The sequence below is a fragment of the Vicugna pacos genome, chromosome 34, assembly GCF_048564905.1.
Source record: "Vicugna pacos chromosome 34, VicPac4, whole genome shotgun sequence".
Classification (NCBI taxonomy): domain Eukaryota; kingdom Metazoa; phylum Chordata; class Mammalia; order Artiodactyla; family Camelidae; genus Vicugna; species Vicugna pacos.
This window is the reverse complement of record NC_133020.1, coordinates 20,074,515-20,090,661: the sequence shown is the minus strand read 5'-3', so window position 1 is coordinate 20,090,661 and position 16,147 is coordinate 20,074,515. Positions and strand designations below refer to the sequence as shown.

General features: G+C 50.0%; 1 protein-coding gene across 5 annotated transcripts in view; it reads left to right on the top strand.

Moving 5' to 3' along the window:
* The first annotated feature begins 11,614 nt into the window (after window positions 1-11,614).
* TSPAN9 (tetraspanin 9) overlaps window positions 11,615-16,147 on the top strand; it is a 164,057-nt gene continuing 159,524 nt past the window's right edge. For 2 of the 5 annotated variants that reach the window (XM_072954246.1, XM_072954245.1), the window contains exon 1: window positions 11,637-11,706. The gene's annotated coding sequence lies outside the window, so the exon portion shown is untranslated. Of the gene's footprint in view, window positions 11,707-16,147 lie in introns of all 5 variants that reach the window. The other 3 variants (XM_072954242.1, XM_072954247.1, XM_072954244.1) reach the window with 3 other exon arrangements.

Sequence of the window (16,147 nt, the reverse complement as noted above, 5' to 3'; positions counted from 1 at the left end):
AGCCCGCACGCGGCTGGGCTTGGAGATGGTGTTCCAGCCACACTTCTTCTCCTCTGAGGCAGAGACGTGCACAAAAGAGGCTCAGCAAGGCGCTAACCACCGTCTCCATCAGGTGAGACCTGGACCCCAATGTCGAATTCTAGAAGGGGCTGGCCTGAATGCCTACGACCAAAACAGGCCTCATTTATCCCATAAGCATTTTGTGAGCACCTCGGATGTGTCTGACATAGTTCTAGCTCCTGGGGACGCAGCAGCGAGTATAATCAAAGTCCAGGTCCATGAAGAGCTTATGTGCTAGTGGGAATCACATACAAAATAAACACAGTTGCACCACGCCTCCTGTTCTGTTTATCCCCCGATGGCCACACCCGGCCAGCCTTGGATCTGATCTCTGTGATGGAGGGAGACGAAGACTCAAGAGCAGCGGAGGGCATTTGCCTCAATGCCCTCTTAGAGGAGACGGCAGCCCCCTGGCCCTGACACTGCAGGGGAGCAAGACAATTCCATCCACAGAGAAAACTCGAGAGAGAGGTAGACACGGCCGATCTGGCTGAGGGAACCACTCCAGCCCTTGGCAACTGGGACCCCTGACAAGAGCCACAATCAAAGGTGCTCACACGTGCAGACCATGCACTTCTGGCTCAGAGCATGGGTCCTGTGCGTTGCCAGAACCTGGTGGCCCTATCCACCCCGGTCCTCTGGAATCAAAATCTGCAGGCGAGTCCTCTGCACAGGGAAGTTTGAGAAGCAGCAGGCTAGACTTCGTGAGCAGGTGCAGAGGAAAGCTCCGCCCCTAGACTGTGCCCAGTCCACGATGACTCCTCCTTGAGGATGGGGCTCCCTCACACCTCCCAGGGAAAGGGGTGTGCTGATTTGATTATTATAAATAAAATGATCAACAGCAATAAAAACAGAATAAGACTAGAATAAAATAAAATAAGAGAAAATTCACTTCAGTCCAAAGGGTGCTTCCTTTTAATTTGACTTGTAATATTTTCAGCTGTCAAGATGTCAACAAATGAATATCACTCCATACTTTTGTATTAGTTTAGGAACTACTACTAAGATGCTACCAACTGAGGTCTTTTTTTGTTTTAAGTACAGTTGGTTTACAACTTTGTGTTAGTTTTTGGTGCACAGCAGAGTGGCTCAGTTTTATATATATATATATGTGTATATATATGTGTATATATATATGTGTATATATATGTGTGTATATATATATATATATATATATATATGTTTCTTTTCATATTCTTTTTCATTATCGACTATTACAAGGTGCTGAATATAGTTCCCTGTGCTGTACAGCAGGACCTTGCTATTCATCTAATTTGTGTATAGTAGTGTGTATCTGCTAATCCCGAATTCCCATCAATTGAGATTTTAATGTCTAAGGGGAACTTTTATGCATGGAAAAGAATACTTAAAGTTATTTGCATATTTTAATTTTTTTCAGTTGATTAAAGTTGCAGATTTTAGGATTTTTTGGGGGGGATTGGGTTTATTTTTGGAGGGGGGAAGTATAAAGTGGTAGATTTTAAAGCCTAATTGTATTAAGTTCAACTTGCAAATCTTGCTATTTTGTCCATAAAGCTAGTATTTTTAGGTTTACTCTCTTTCTCTTTGACTAGTGTTCAGTTAGCTCCTAAATTCTCTAAACATCTACTGTCACACATTTGATTAATCAAATTAGCTTAGAATAAACCATAAGCACTTCGAATATCTAAGGCAGACTCCCAAATCCAACAAAATCTTAGACACTAAACGCCTAACACTAAGAACTGAAACGCTATGCATGAAACATCATTAAGTCTCAACTCACAGATCTAATCAGATGGATTTAAGCTTTTAACCTCCACACTTAGTCCACCTTAGTCTGAAATTATCACCCCCCCGATATGTCATGCACTTTTATACTTTTCCAACACCTTAAAAGCAGATAAAAATTACTCACTTTAAAATGGTTCATGCTTAACTTAATATTATGTGAATTTCTAAAAAGCAATTAAAATCTTAAAAATTAAATTTTAAAAATTACCCCCAAAACCCAGATAAAATACAAATTAGCACCCCAATGCTTACAGCAGTTACTACCACACACACTTTTAAACCTACCACAAAAGTTTCAAGAGTGTGTTTGTGTCATTCATCGTTTTTATATTTATTTTCAAGCTTCTGTCCAAACAATGCAAGCAGAATCAGCTTCTCAGGCGGGCTGAGACAACCACAGTGAAGACTGAGGCCTTGCACACACTCCAGCGCTGGGGTTTGGAGCCGCTATACTGTTACAGATGCGAGACACCCTGAGATGGGGTGAGTCTGGGGGAGGGGTCTGGAGGTCACCTGGCCTGCCAATTATCTGTGGGTGTGGCTTCCTGCAGTCAAATTTTGCCAGCCACAATAACAAAATTCCTGAAACTCTCACTTTGAAATAAATGAATAAGTAAATAAGACATCCCAGGGCATCTTTCATCCCCGGGTGTCACACTGCCCGGATAAAAGCACAAGAAATTCACAGCTTAATTGTGAACCAGCACTTGGCTGTGGCATGCACATTGTTCGCATAGTTGACATTTTTGGGGAAGTCACATGCACCTTTTTTTTAGTATAAGCGTGTTCAATATCAGGGACTCCGGCTTTTCACAAGTTCTGATTTTGATCTGATACTCAGATGGTCAGCTGTGCCATGTTTGGCCGTGTCCCTCTTCCTTTCAACACTGCCTCCCGCGTCCTTTGAAACACCACGCTCTGGCCTCGTCTCGCCGCAGGCTGAGCCCTGCTCTGACTTCATGCACCGAGGTGTGGAATCAGCAGCTCTCCAGGGAGCCCTGGTTTCTTTAAGTGGTGGATGTTCTTAGGGACCAGTCTGGGCACTTGTGATGCAAATCACATCATCCACGTGAGAACTGAGGGTGGGAGGGTCTCCACTCCTAGCCTACTCCAGTGAGGGAGATGGAAAATGATGTGTCCAATTTAACTTCAACCTACTAAGTGCTTTAGAAAATATACTTTTATTGTAAGAGCTTCTCATTTTATTGCCCCTCTTTTTAACTTTCCCACCTTTTAGCGACCAGCTGCTGCTTCTTTTTTAAAAATAGCTTTAATGTCATGCTATATATATTTTAATTATAATATTAATGAAAAATATTTTCCTCTTTCTTCTTCCTTCCTCCCTTTCTAATGGAGGGACTGGGAACTGAACCCAGGAACTGTGCATGCTAAGCACACGCTCTACCGCTGAGTTAGACCCTCCCCCATTAGTGAATTTTTAAAATGTCATACATGGATATATATCAGCTTGGATCCCAGACATCCAAGCCAGGGCTGCAAGTGTGCCCCTGGTCACTTTTATGATCCTTGTGTCTTATTAAACGTCCTCTGGTCATTTTACTGACAGTCGCACCAGGTCATCTCACCCAACCGTGTGGAATTCACTAGGCTAGATTCCAATTTCAGAACGTCAGCTTCTACTCTGCCCTTTCTCCTTGGCCTCCTGGCTCTCCTCCCTTTCATGCTGGAGATGGGCTGTCATTTTCTTTCTCTCTCTTATCTTCAAGACTCCTTGCAGGCTTTCTCAGTGTATGTGCCTCGACCATCTGCTCTTTAAAGAGGCCAGCCTTTGGGAGGAAATAAAATCAATATATCCTTAACAAAGCTAACCTACTTGACACAACATATTTTTGTAACTAAGCAGATTTCTTTTTCATAGTCCATAGGATGGAGAAAGGCAGAGAACCCAATTTCCATCGAAGTCTAAACCCCTCTCCCTGACACCCCATCCATCCCTAGCCAGACCCTTACCCTCACATGTTCAGCACCTCGTCCTGACCCATGTCCCACCTCCTCCCGCCTCCCATCTCCATCCAGTGCGCTGTCCTGCAGTGACCAGCACATGCCCCATATGTCCTTCCCTTCTGTGCCCCTCTAATCCCTGACTCCCCGGCACCCCCTGTGATGCCCTCCCCTTGAGCGCGTGCACCTGTGACTTGCTTCTAATGAAGGGACCATGGCAACGGTGAAGGGATGTCACACTGTGATTAAGTCACATTACATAGACGCCATCCTGCTAACAGACACATTCTAGAGACTCTTTGCTGGTGCGATGAAACAGGTGCCGTGCTGGGAGAGCCCCCTGGCCAGGCGCCGAGGGCAGCCTCCAGCAGGAACCAGCACCTGACTGCCACCTTGGGATGCCCTGAGCAGAGGACCCAGCTGAGCCCTGCTGGGACTGACTCACAGAAACCACAAGGTAGTAAAAGTGTGTTGGTTTAAGCTGCTGAGCCTGTGGTCACTGTTTGCAGCCGTAGGTGAGTAACACACCTGCAGACACTGCATCCTCCATGGCCCTCCCACAGGGTATCTGGTCACCGTCTTCCTCACCCTGTGTGAAAGCTTCCTTACTCCCTGCTTCCCCTGCACCATATATCTGCGTCTCAGCCGCGTTTTCCACAGTCCTCCTGGACTTGCAGTTCCTTGAAGCCTATCTCTGCTCTCTCTAAGCCGCTCACAATTTGGGCTGCCACATCGGTTCCGCTCCAAACCACGGAGTCAATCTCCCCTCCTCTCCTTCCGGCCGGCTTGTTCAACGTCCCCTGCTGCACCGTCTCCCCCATCAGCCACCCCTGCTCTGTTATCCGGCACCATCTGCCCTCTCACTTCCCGTCTGCCCCACCCCTCATCTTTAACAGTCCTGGTGATAGCATGACCTTGACCCTTCATCGTTTGTCTCAGCCATCTGGTGAAGTCCCAGCTGTTGGATGGACCCAACTGTCCAGAATCACCGTGCTTGCTCTCAGGCGGCTTCTGGGAAAGGCACACAGTGGGGCACGTTGGCTCCACATAAATTCATGATTGTTATATTCCAACGGGCCCTCAGTACACCTAGGGAACCCTGTTCAGTGCCTCCGGTGGACTCACTCTTCCACGGGGATTATTTCAAACCTCTCACTTCCCTTTACACCATCACCTGCCCCAGGTGACCTTGTGTTTCTGTCTCTCAGTCTCTCTCTTTAACCAGGAAAATCGAAGGCATCAAATGAAAATCCCTGCTTGGGACAAAAATCCCAGGGGGCCTGTTTGCATCTTCTCCTCTTCCCCCTGTTGCCAGTACAAACGCTGCCGTCTTCCCTGCCTCAGCCACGTCTCCAGACTTCACTCCAGATCCATCCCTCCCCTCCTTCTATGACGACCTCACCTATCTCTGCTCCCTCATCCTTCCCGTATATTCAGCCTGGTCCTCTCGACTGGATCCTCCCCCATAAGCTTTTAAATATAACTATTTTTTCTGTCCCATTTTCTCCTTCTGGGACTCCAGTTACCCATGTAGTAGACGTTCTGATATTACCATACAGGTTCCCGCCGCTCTGTTACTTTTTTCCTTTCCAGCCTCTTTTCTTTCTTTCAGATGCACTAACTTTCCATCACCCTGTCGTCAAGTTCATTTTCTCTTCCCACTGGATCCCCCTTTGGTCATTGAGCTCATGCAGTGAGTTATTTTTATTTCAGACGTTCGGTTCTAAAATTTCCGTTTGCTCCTTTGTATATTTTCTCTTTTTTTCTGCTGTGGTTTCCTATCTGTTCTTTTATGACACATGTATTTTCTTTATATCTTTATGTATAGTTATAACCGCTGTCTGATAATTCCAGCATCTGAGCCACCTTGGGTTGGCCTCTGTTTGTTTTTCCCTTGAGAATGGATCATATTTCCCTGGCTCTTTGTACTCTGCGAGCTGTGCGTCCTAGCACGAATATTTTCAAGGTTCTGTTAAGGAGACCCTGGATTCTATTTTATCCCTGAGAAGAGCGTTGATGTTTCCTTTTAGCAGGTACTGAACTTGGCTATCGTCAGACGACAAACATTGTCTTGTCTGCAGCAGGCAATTGCTCAAGTCTATTAGGTTCATTTATCTTTGCAGGGATACCTGCAGTTTTTCCTGCTCATATATGGTTCAGCCATGAGTCAGAGACTTGGGCAGAGTTTACTATATAGAAAATTCTGGATTCCTCTTCTCTGGCTCTCTCCTTCCTAGGATTCACTACTCACTCTCCAGCAATCTTAATTGCTCTGGGCTCCATCCTCTGGTTCCTCCTGCCAGAAAGACAGTGGGTTTTCTACTGTAAAATTTACCATCTTATGCTGCCCTGTGACTCTGGCCAACATAGGGAAAATTAAAAAAAAAAAAAGGAAACTTATCTCATGCCAACTGCTTCTTCTATATTTTGAACCCCCTCCAAAATCTCCCTACTTGAGCTCGCTGTCTGGAGCCCTCAGGAAGTTGCGGGTGTTTTGTTTGTTGTTGCTGTTTGACGGGCTGTTTGGTTTTCTGTATGCTGCCCAGCGTGTACAGATGCTGCCTGCGGGAAGGCTGGTCAGTTAGGACCTGCTAGAAGTAGGACTCTTCCCACAAGGTTTTATAATGGATTCATTTCTCCTGTTAAGTTCCCCAGCTCTTCCCTTGCTCTGCAGCCTCCACCAGCCATTCGCCCTACGCGTCTTCCCATCCACAGCCTGTTCTGTGGAAGCACTGTCTCAGTGTCTCCATCTCTCAGCTCCAACTCCCTCCTCAACTGTCTCCTGCGCAGCTTCTCCCTCAGCACTGCAGAGAAAGGGCTCTTGCCAAGACCTCCCAGTGACCTTAAACTCACTAAATCTGATGGATACTTGGTAGTCCTCATCTTCCTCGATCTCACCAAACTCCCCTTCAGTCTGGTCCTCTTCCCCTCTTGTCTGTCTCATGGAATGGCCCCACCAAACGTCCCCTGAGGCTGGCCAGAAACCTGACAAGTCATTCTTGACAGCTTCATATTCTTCATATCCAGTCCTTCATATCCAGTCTGTGCCTTCCACTTTCTGCATCTCTCTCAAGATCTCTCTCAAGTCCATCCATATTCCTTTTTTGCCACTGCCCCCAACCTAGACCATGCTAACTTCACCTCGTGCCTAGAACCCTGCTGAAGTCTCCCGCCGCCCTCCAGCCAGAGGGAAAGACGCAAAATGCAGATCTGATCCTGCCACTCGCTTATTTAAAAGACTTCAGTGATGACTTACTTATCTTAGGACATACGTCCATGTCAGAATCCTTCACATGACCCGGCACAGTCCACTGCCTGTGGGATCTGTGTCCTTATCCTGCAGTTTTCTCACTCTAGACACAGTACATTTCCTGTGCTGTGGCCAATTCATGTTTGGGTTGAACGCTTTTAACTGGTCAGTCCTTTTACAGGTGGTTTTGGTCTGCAGGGCCGACTAATTCATTTATTTATGTGTTTACTTTTGGGGAGGAAGTAATTAGGTTTATTTATTTTAATCTTCTTTACTTTTTTTTTTTTTTAACAGAGGGACTGGGGATGGAACCCAGGACCTTGTGCATGCTAAGCATGCACTCTACCACTGAGCTGTACCCTCCCCCTTACAGAGCAGAATTTAAAGTGTGATTTTAAACCATGGAATTGCTCTTGGTAAGCATACAGGAATATTCTAAGATCATTAAGACAGATGATACAAATGTAGCTGGAATGGCTATTGCTGTTACAAGTATTGATTCCTACCTACCATGCAAATTCCTCAGTTGTTTCCCACACGTTCAGATAGCTGGTGTCCACGTGGTGCACACACACACACACACACTCCTGCCCTCGCATGCAGAGATGCTCACAGGCATCACCACGTGTCTCTCAGTACTCTGCATCAGGTGGACAAACCCAGCAGCTTTAGGCCTTCCTCAGGGGTGCTCTGCTTTTCTTGGCCTCTGTGCTTTCTGATTTCACAACGTTGCCTGTGCATTTGTCCTTACGGAGTACATGCTGACCACCAGGAGTTCCAACAGAGAACTTCTTCTGACAACCTAGACTGCTCCACCCTGACCCTGCTCTAGAAGCACATGCTTCCTGCAGGCGCTGACGCACACGTGCACGTGGACACGCGCTGATACTCGCGTTACGCTCCATGATTTTGGTCAGTCTCTTCAGTTTTTCATGCTTGAGAATTTGGATCCAAGCCATTCTTGCCTCTACAACACATCTGAAGATAGCCGGGAGTCTGAAGGCTCATCTGGTCCAGGGGTTGGCAAACCATGGCCCGATGCCTATTTCTGTAGGCAAAGTGTTAGTGGGACACAGTCACGCTCACTGATTACGCGTGGTCTACGGCTGCCCTCGTGCCACCGCGGCTGAGCTGAGTGGTTGTGACAGAGACCAGGTGGCCTGCAAGGCCTAAACTGTTTCGTATTTGGCCCTTTGCAAAAGAAAGTCTGCAGACCTCTGACTGTGTTTTCCAATGGTTTCAGTGACAATCAATGACAAAGTCGAGCTGCCAGATTTAGCAGTTAAAAATACAGGATACTCAGATAAACAACGAACTTCAGATAAGCAATGAATACTTTCTTTAGAATAAGCACGTCTCAAACACCGCATGGTAACCTTTTAACAAAGACTTGTACACGACGTCCGTGTCTGCTGCTCCTCAGTCCTGCTGTACCGGCCTCACCTTAGCTTGGGAAGAGAAAGAAGCTGAAGGCGGGGCTTGTCCTTGGGATGATCTGCATTCTTTAAAAGTGAAAAGGCAGCAGAAGAAAAGTCTGGTCACTTTTGCCTTCCTCGTCAGGAGAGTGGTGGGGGAGGTCTGGGGTTGTTAGTCTGGGTGCAGCTGGCCCATTTCAGTGACCAATGACCGACCAGTCTTCAGATTCCATAAGCAAATGGTGTCCAAGGGTTTGGGGAGGGAAGGAACTGTTAACATTCTTCATGCTGGAAAGTGTGTCTTTAAACTGGCAGCTCCACTTGCGTGTCACCGATGGTTTATATGTTTCCTCACTGTCTGGTTTAATGCCCCAATTTTCATCCCTGGTAGATGCAGAAAATGCCACTCATTGTGGGAGATGTGAAAAAAGACCTCCTGGTACACTCTGCCTCTCACTGTTCCTTCACGTCAGAGGGTTGGCTGAAGTCCCCGTAGATGGGAGACAACTCTGGAGCACCTTCATGCATCCAGCTGCTCGGGGCTGGATGAAGTAGCAGTCACATGCCCATCTACTGGCTGAGTGACCTGAAGGAAGTGACCTAACCCTCCCAGGCCTCATGTTCCTCCCCTGTAAAGTGGAGGGATGACAGCAGCCCCTAAGCCATGGAGTTGTTACGAGGATTCGGCGCATCAGAACATGGGAAGGACTTAGAACCGTCCCTGGCACGTGGCACTTGGTGAATGGGAGCTCTTTTCTTTGCTTGACCAGCTGACGAAGAAACTGCTGGCCCCCAAACCCAGCCTCCCGCAGTGTGAACTCTCCCCACTAGGTGTCACGATTCAGCAGGCGCTGCCTGCCCCTTTGCTTGACTTTTTGCTTATTATAATTGTTGCTTTGATTTGGTGATTTCAAGGGGATAAAGGAACACACTGTCTCTTGACGTCTCTGGGGATCCAGGAATTCCAGCAGAATTGCTGATCCTGGAGGGCTGGAAGAAGCTCTTTGGAGTGTTGCCTTGGTTCAGAGTTCATGCGACATGTAATTTATTTTCCAAACCAAGGTATTTGAGAGTGAAAGGGGGACCGTTAGTAACAACGCAGGACCAGAGGAGTAAATGGGATGCACCGCAAGATCCTGTGCAGGGCGCTCCATCTACAGTGGTTTGTCCTCTGCACCTTCATAATCCGCAGGACACAAATCCCCCGACACTCCGTAGCAGCCTGGTACAGGAAACTGTGACCTCGTGCTTTGGGGGATGTCCGAACTCTTCTGTTTTCCTGCCCTAAGAGTGTCCTGCCTCCTTGTCAGGTCATTTGTTTAACTTTTGTCCTCAGAGGACACAGTGGGTGTGTGTCTGCCCCACAGACCTTGAGGCATCTTGGCCTCCTCTATGTTGAATACTTCCTTACCCTCTACAGCTTTGCTGCCAGCTGTAACCCCCTTCAGAGACCAAAGTCCTCCATCTCTGGGTGTGCTGAAGGAGGGTGAGCAGTGTGGCCACTTTCTGGGTTATTGCTGAGGGGATTCTGCTCAGGTTTCTTCCAGCCTTAAGGCTCCATAATCATATTATTTCAGATTTGATTATCTTCCTTCAACGGGCAGGGAAAGCTAATGTTTGCACCCACTGTACATCAAATGTTGTGCTTTTGCCTCCATCATCTTGGTCATCCCATCAGCCCTGTGGCTAACCCCATTTCACAGGTGAGGAAACTGAGGCCTACCAAGAGAGGTCACAGCCCATGAGAGGCAGAGTCAGGGTTCAATCCCAGGTCTGTGTAGCTCCAGAGCCCTGTGGTTGCTACCACACAAGGCTGCCTCCCAGTGGCTTTACAGTAAGATCACTCACCTAGTGGACATCACAGGCAAATCCCTCTCCCTCTGGGCCTCAATATCCTCTACTGGAAGCTGGGCAGAGCCAGTTACATGCACTCAAGGGCTGCCGCAGTGCCGGGAGAGATTGGGGCTTGGCAGGGGCTCAGCCTGGGAAGACTTTATGCAGGGCATTGAACAAGGGTTTGAAGGAAGGGACAGGGGAGTCGGAGGGGATGAATTATTGAGTTAAGTCTAATAGACAAAAACAAGGTCGTATGTGTATGAGAGGAGGGGGCCCAGGAGAGGAGCAGAAACTGCCAGTCTAACTAGGAAAAGACCTGGTGATTACAGTCAGGTTAAAAAATTTTGTCTCAAATTATACTTAGCACAGGATGGTGCATGTGGGAAGCACAGACATATTTCAAAAACGGTAATGAGGAGGAGAGGTGGCAGTTTAGTGGTCACTTTGGAAGAGAGTCCAGGCCTCTGGCTTCAAGAATCCAGGCCCAGAGAGGAAGGCCCATAGGAAGCCCTGGGCCGGAGACTTGTAACCTGAGTTTGTCCCGCTGCAGTTCAGGGCCCCCGGGCGCGCCGTGCCCTTTACCAACACTTGGAGGCCGTTACTCCTGGGGAGGCGGAAAGCGGCTCCTTCAACAGCCTCTCGGGGGGCAGTCTCCAACGCATAGGCGAGTCAACATCTCAGGCGCACCAGGAAAGGGCTGCCTGGGTGTGGGGGTGGGGCGGGAGGCCACCGAGCCCCGCTCCAGGGCGAAAGCTGCGCTCCCTGCCTGGGTCTTGAGGCGGTGTCTGCGCGCGGAGCGCAGGGGCGCAAACTCCCTGGCCCTGACCTCTCCCGAAACTCTGACAGGGCTGCGGCCTCGGCCCCTGGAGCAGGAGTAGGGGTCGCACCAGCGCCCCGAAGGAGAATCCAGGAGGAGGGGAGGGAGCAAGGCTTCCGGAGGACAGCCAGGCCTGGCCCGGGACGCCTGGCCTGGGACGTCCGCGCCCAGCACGGCCCTGGCCTCCCCCTAGGTCCCTCCGGCTCCGACGCTGGGGATCCGGCCAGTGGGTGCTGGAGGCCCTGGGCCCCGGCAGACCCTCAGCCTGGCACACCTCTTAGCCACCTGCCGCCCCGCCCGCAATGCCCTCTCCGGCCCAGAGCTTCAGTCCCCTCCCCCACCCCTCGCGCGGGGATTCGGGCCCCCTCGGCCTCGCGGCTCTTCGGCCGGCCCCGCCCCTCGGCCGGCCCCGCCCCGCCCCCGGCCTCGCCATTCGTGGGCAGGCCCCGCCCCGCCCGCGGATGGCTCCGCCCCGCGGCCTCGCCGTCCAGGGCAGGCCCCGCCCCCTGTTTCCGCTGGCGGCGGCTGTGGTAGCGGCGGCGGCGGCGGCGCGCGATCGCGAGCGAGCTGCACCCCACATTCCTGGGAGGGCGGTGAGTGCAGCCCGGGGCGGGCGGGGCGGCGGGCCGCGGGCCGGGGGCTCGGGAGCGCGCGGGGTTACGGGGCCGGGGGGCCCAGGCCGGCGAGGGGCGGGCCGGCAAGCCCCTGACCGGGTTCCCAGAGGGGCGAGCGGCCTGAGGCGCCCCCGGGAGGGGGTGTCGGGGGGCGGCAGTGGTCGAGCTGAGGGAGGGATGGGGTCCGCGCCCGGTGAGGGGCCGGGAAGCCGCCGGGAGGAGAAGGAGAGTGCCGGGGCCCGGTGACGGGCCGAAGAGGGGTCTGCAAGGGGAGAGGCTGCGAGGAAGACCTTTCGGGAACGGGGCTAAGGGAGTGGACGGCGGAGTCCCAGGCGAAGGGATGGGGGGTCTGTAGGATGCAGCCCAAAGGGAGAGCCCCGGAGCTGTCAAGGGTTTCTGACTGTGGGAGCCAGTGGACCGGCTTGGGGTGGTCCACACAGCGCCCCCGGGGAGGGCGGGGCCTCAGCAGGGCTGGGAGGCTGTCCGCAGCCCCCAGCACCCCTGGCCACTCCTTGGGCCACCGCTGGCAGATCTGCATCAGAGTGACAGGGCTTTGGCACGCCCCGGGGTCGGAGATGTAGTCCATCTGTGCATCCAAGTTTGGGACTTTAAAAAACTTTTTTGTGGTTTAAAAAAAAAAGTCCAAACAAGAAACCAGCTCCTTACCGAGAGCAGTATTTGTGCTTATGTATTTCAGAACTAGCCCTGAAAAAGATACTGGTCCCTTTGCTACCTCTTTCCCAAATGCCTGTGGTGGTGGGGAAGTTTGAGGCACTGGGGAAGTCTGGGATCCCCTGGGCTGGGTGGACCTTTTCTCCCCATCCCCCAAACAAGGATAAGGCCCCAGTGTTCACCTTCCTTTGGTTGGGAGAACCAAACTCATTATGTGAGCGTGCCCTTCTGACCGGCAGCTGTTCCTTTCCCTAGGGTGACTCAGGTATTTCCTCCTCCAGGAAGCTTTCCTGGACTAGTGGAGAAAACTGAGGACTCATGCTCTGATCCCTGTATATCAGCCAGCTTCCCTCTCTTTACTAAAAATAGCCATAGAGAATGTTTTGTACGTATGTTCTGCTATAAAGATGTGCAGTCAGCTTGTCATTGTAAGTAATGGGAAGGGGAGGAGAGGTATTATGGATAATGTCAAACAATGGACTGGACAAATTATTTATATTTAGCTAAGGAATGCAGCCCGTGAGGCAGACTTTCACACAAGCTTCCTGCCCTCCGCCTGGTCCTGGCATGGCCGGTGCAGCCGGGCTGTGGGTTGGGGGTGAAGGAGGGAATAAGACTGGGGTAGATAAAACTTGAAGGATTAATTCAATTCTGTGCTTACTTATTGAAGACCTGCTGTGTGCAAGGCCCAGAACAGCTGAGAGTAGACCAGAATGGAGAGGGAGGGTTTTTTTGTCTGATTCAATCAGATTTTAATCTTTTTTTTTTCAGTTGAAGTATAGTTGATTTACAACGTTGTGTTAGTGTCAGAGGTACAACAAAGTGATTCCAGTTTTACATATATATGTAAATCTATTCTTTTTCAATTATTTTCCATTATACTTTATTACAAGATATTGACTATAGTTCCCTGTGTTATACAGTAGGCCCTTGCTGGTTATCTCTTTTATATATGTTAATCTCAAGCAGATATTAATCTTTAAACCTATGAACAGATATTTAATATTCGTAACAACAATTCATGTTTATAAAGTAATTTGTAGTTGACCAAGTGCTTTTGCTGCACGTTGACTGGATGTCACACATAATCTTGTAAAGCATATGTTATTTTGGTGGGAGGGGGAGGCACTTATTTAGTCGGAGGTACTGGAAATTGAACCCAGGACCCTGTACGTGCTGAACACGCACTCTACCAGTGAGCTATATCCTCCCCAGTAAGCAGATGTTATTTTTAATGGCCTTCTTAAAGTTAGGAAAATGAGGCTCAGAGAGAATAAATGACTTCTGAGGTCACAGAACTCACAGGTAGAAGAAGCAGGGTTTGAACCTGTGGCTTCCGACCTCTTGTGCTGTGTCTTCTGTCCTGCCTAGGCTGCCCCTGCCGTTCTCTACTGTTGAGCCTGTGGGGACCCGGGCTCCGATCTCAGCCCTAATGTCACCTAATTGTGCAAGTCACCTCCCCTCTCCAGCTCTCTGTTTTGGAGGGCTATTGTGTTAAAATGCTTCTAGAGTCTCTTTCAGCATTGGATAATTAACAGCGTAAGATGCTATGAGCAGCCAATAAGTCAGTTACTAAGTGTGTTTTAACTTTAAAATGTTTAATTGTGGTTAAAAAGCACATAACAAAAATTACCATTGTCACCTTTTTTAAACGTACAGTTCAGTTATGTCAAGTCTACTCACACTGTCCTGCAGCTGATCCCCAGATCTTTTCCATTGGCAAAACTGAAACTGTCCACCCGTCAGACAGCTCCCCATGTCCCCCTCCCCTGCAGCCCCTGGCAGCCTCCATTCTGTTCGGTGTGCTTTCTCAAGCTCCTACTATGTGCTTAATCAGTGTGGCCCTGGAGGAGTGGATGAGGAGACGCTGGGTCGGTGGCGGGAGGGCCAGTCCTCATTGCAGGGAATATAACTGTGCTGCCGGCAGATTGTTCAGTGCACGGGTGAGACAGGGAGGCCTCGGCCAAGTGCCTTCACCTCTTTTAGCTTTCGCTTCCTGCTTGCAAAATGAGGATAACAATACCAAGCTCTCGAGGCTGTTGGAAGGAGCAGTGAGATAACATATGGGAAGCATGTAGCTTAGGGCCTCGTGCGCAGCAGGTGTGCAGTCAGCAATGCCTGTTATTTATAACCTCGCAGAGGGGACTAGGCTGATGTGCTCAGAACCAGAGAGGACAGGACTTCTTCTCCCACTAAGGCCCAGGCCTGCGGTGGCGGTCATCCCACGGACGACGAGGGCTTGGATCTCCTCTGGGAGCCTTAGCCTAGCCCTCCACGTCCCTCCTGCCCTCTCCTGGCCTGCCTGTCTTGCCTAATCCCCAGCTTCTTTCCCTAGGAAACCTTGGTCCAGCCAGACTCATCTCCCAGGCCCACTCAGCTCATTCCATCTTTGTCCCTTAGTGCCTACTGTTCCATCTTCATGGAAGGCTCCTCCCCACTCTCTCCTACCCTCTTTCAACATGCTGCTCATGTCTGAGCTCCTTCTTGGAGTCTTCCCTGGCCGCCCATACCAGAAGAACCCCTTTTCCTTGGAGAGCCTGTGGCATTTTACATCTTCGTCTCTCCTGGCTTTCCCACCCTGCGTGGGGTGACCCTTCAGTGATGTCCACGAACACCTAGTATGTGTGTCTTGGTACAAGAGTCTGCCAAGTTCTGATGGTGCAAAAATCAAAACGGTAAGGATCCTTGTCTTCATGAGGCATATAATGCAGTAAAGGGTTAAGAAAGGGCTTCGGAAAATGACAATTCAAAATATGAGATGAATGGCCTCTAATATGTGGGTTCAAACAGGGGGTTCAGTCAGCCTGATTCCAGAGGAACACTTTATACCGCAAGAGGTGTTTGATGCGAACTTTGAAGAGCGGCTTGCATTTCGACAGAAGGGAGGAAGGGCGCTGGGAGAGTGTTGGGGTGCATGACTAGTGCAGTTGGGCCGGTGAGTGGGTTGTGTGGGAGGAACCAGAGAGAGGAAAGGCTGGGCAGGTAGATAGAGACCGTACTGTGGGTGACTTTAAATGTCCAGCCAAGGAATTTCATCCCTCCACCCATCCATTCTTTGAAGAGGAGTTACATGCCTCTCACGTGCTGCCTGCTGGTGCTGGGAGACTGCGGTCAGCCTTGGGGTCCTGGGAACTTTGCAGGTTTTTGAGTAGGGGTCGCAGAGGCTGGGATAGGCCTAAGCAGGGTGAGTATGGGGTCCGTGAAGAGAGGAGATCATGGTGGGGAGAGTGGCTGGGCAGCTGAGACATTTTGGAAGCAGGACTGAGGTCATTTGCGGCTTGGCTGGATGGGGGCGGTGAGGAAAGGATGCAGAGGGGACTGGAGGACTGAGGCAGGGCCACTTGCTGTTTCCAGGGGACATCGTGGTTTCTCCAACTAGATTGGAAGCCCCTCTGGGCATGGATTCTGTCTGTCTCTGTGTTCTCCTTGGCCCAGCACTCAATGCTGAGAGGCGGGGAGTAGGCTCAGAGTGGATCCTAACGTTCTCTGTCCTGAGGGTGTGTGATGTACCACGTGGTGACTGGAGTTAACAGTCATGCCCTACTGTGAACTTGAGCATTGCTCAGAGCGTAGATCTTCAAAGTTCCCATCACAAGAGAGATTTTGTGACTCTGGATATTGATGGATGCTAACTAGCCTTACCGTGGTGATCACTTAATAGTCTATGCAAATATTGTGGAAACTAATAGAATGTTCTATGTCAGTTATATCTCAACAATAAAAGGTCCGTTTTGCCACCCCTTCCCCC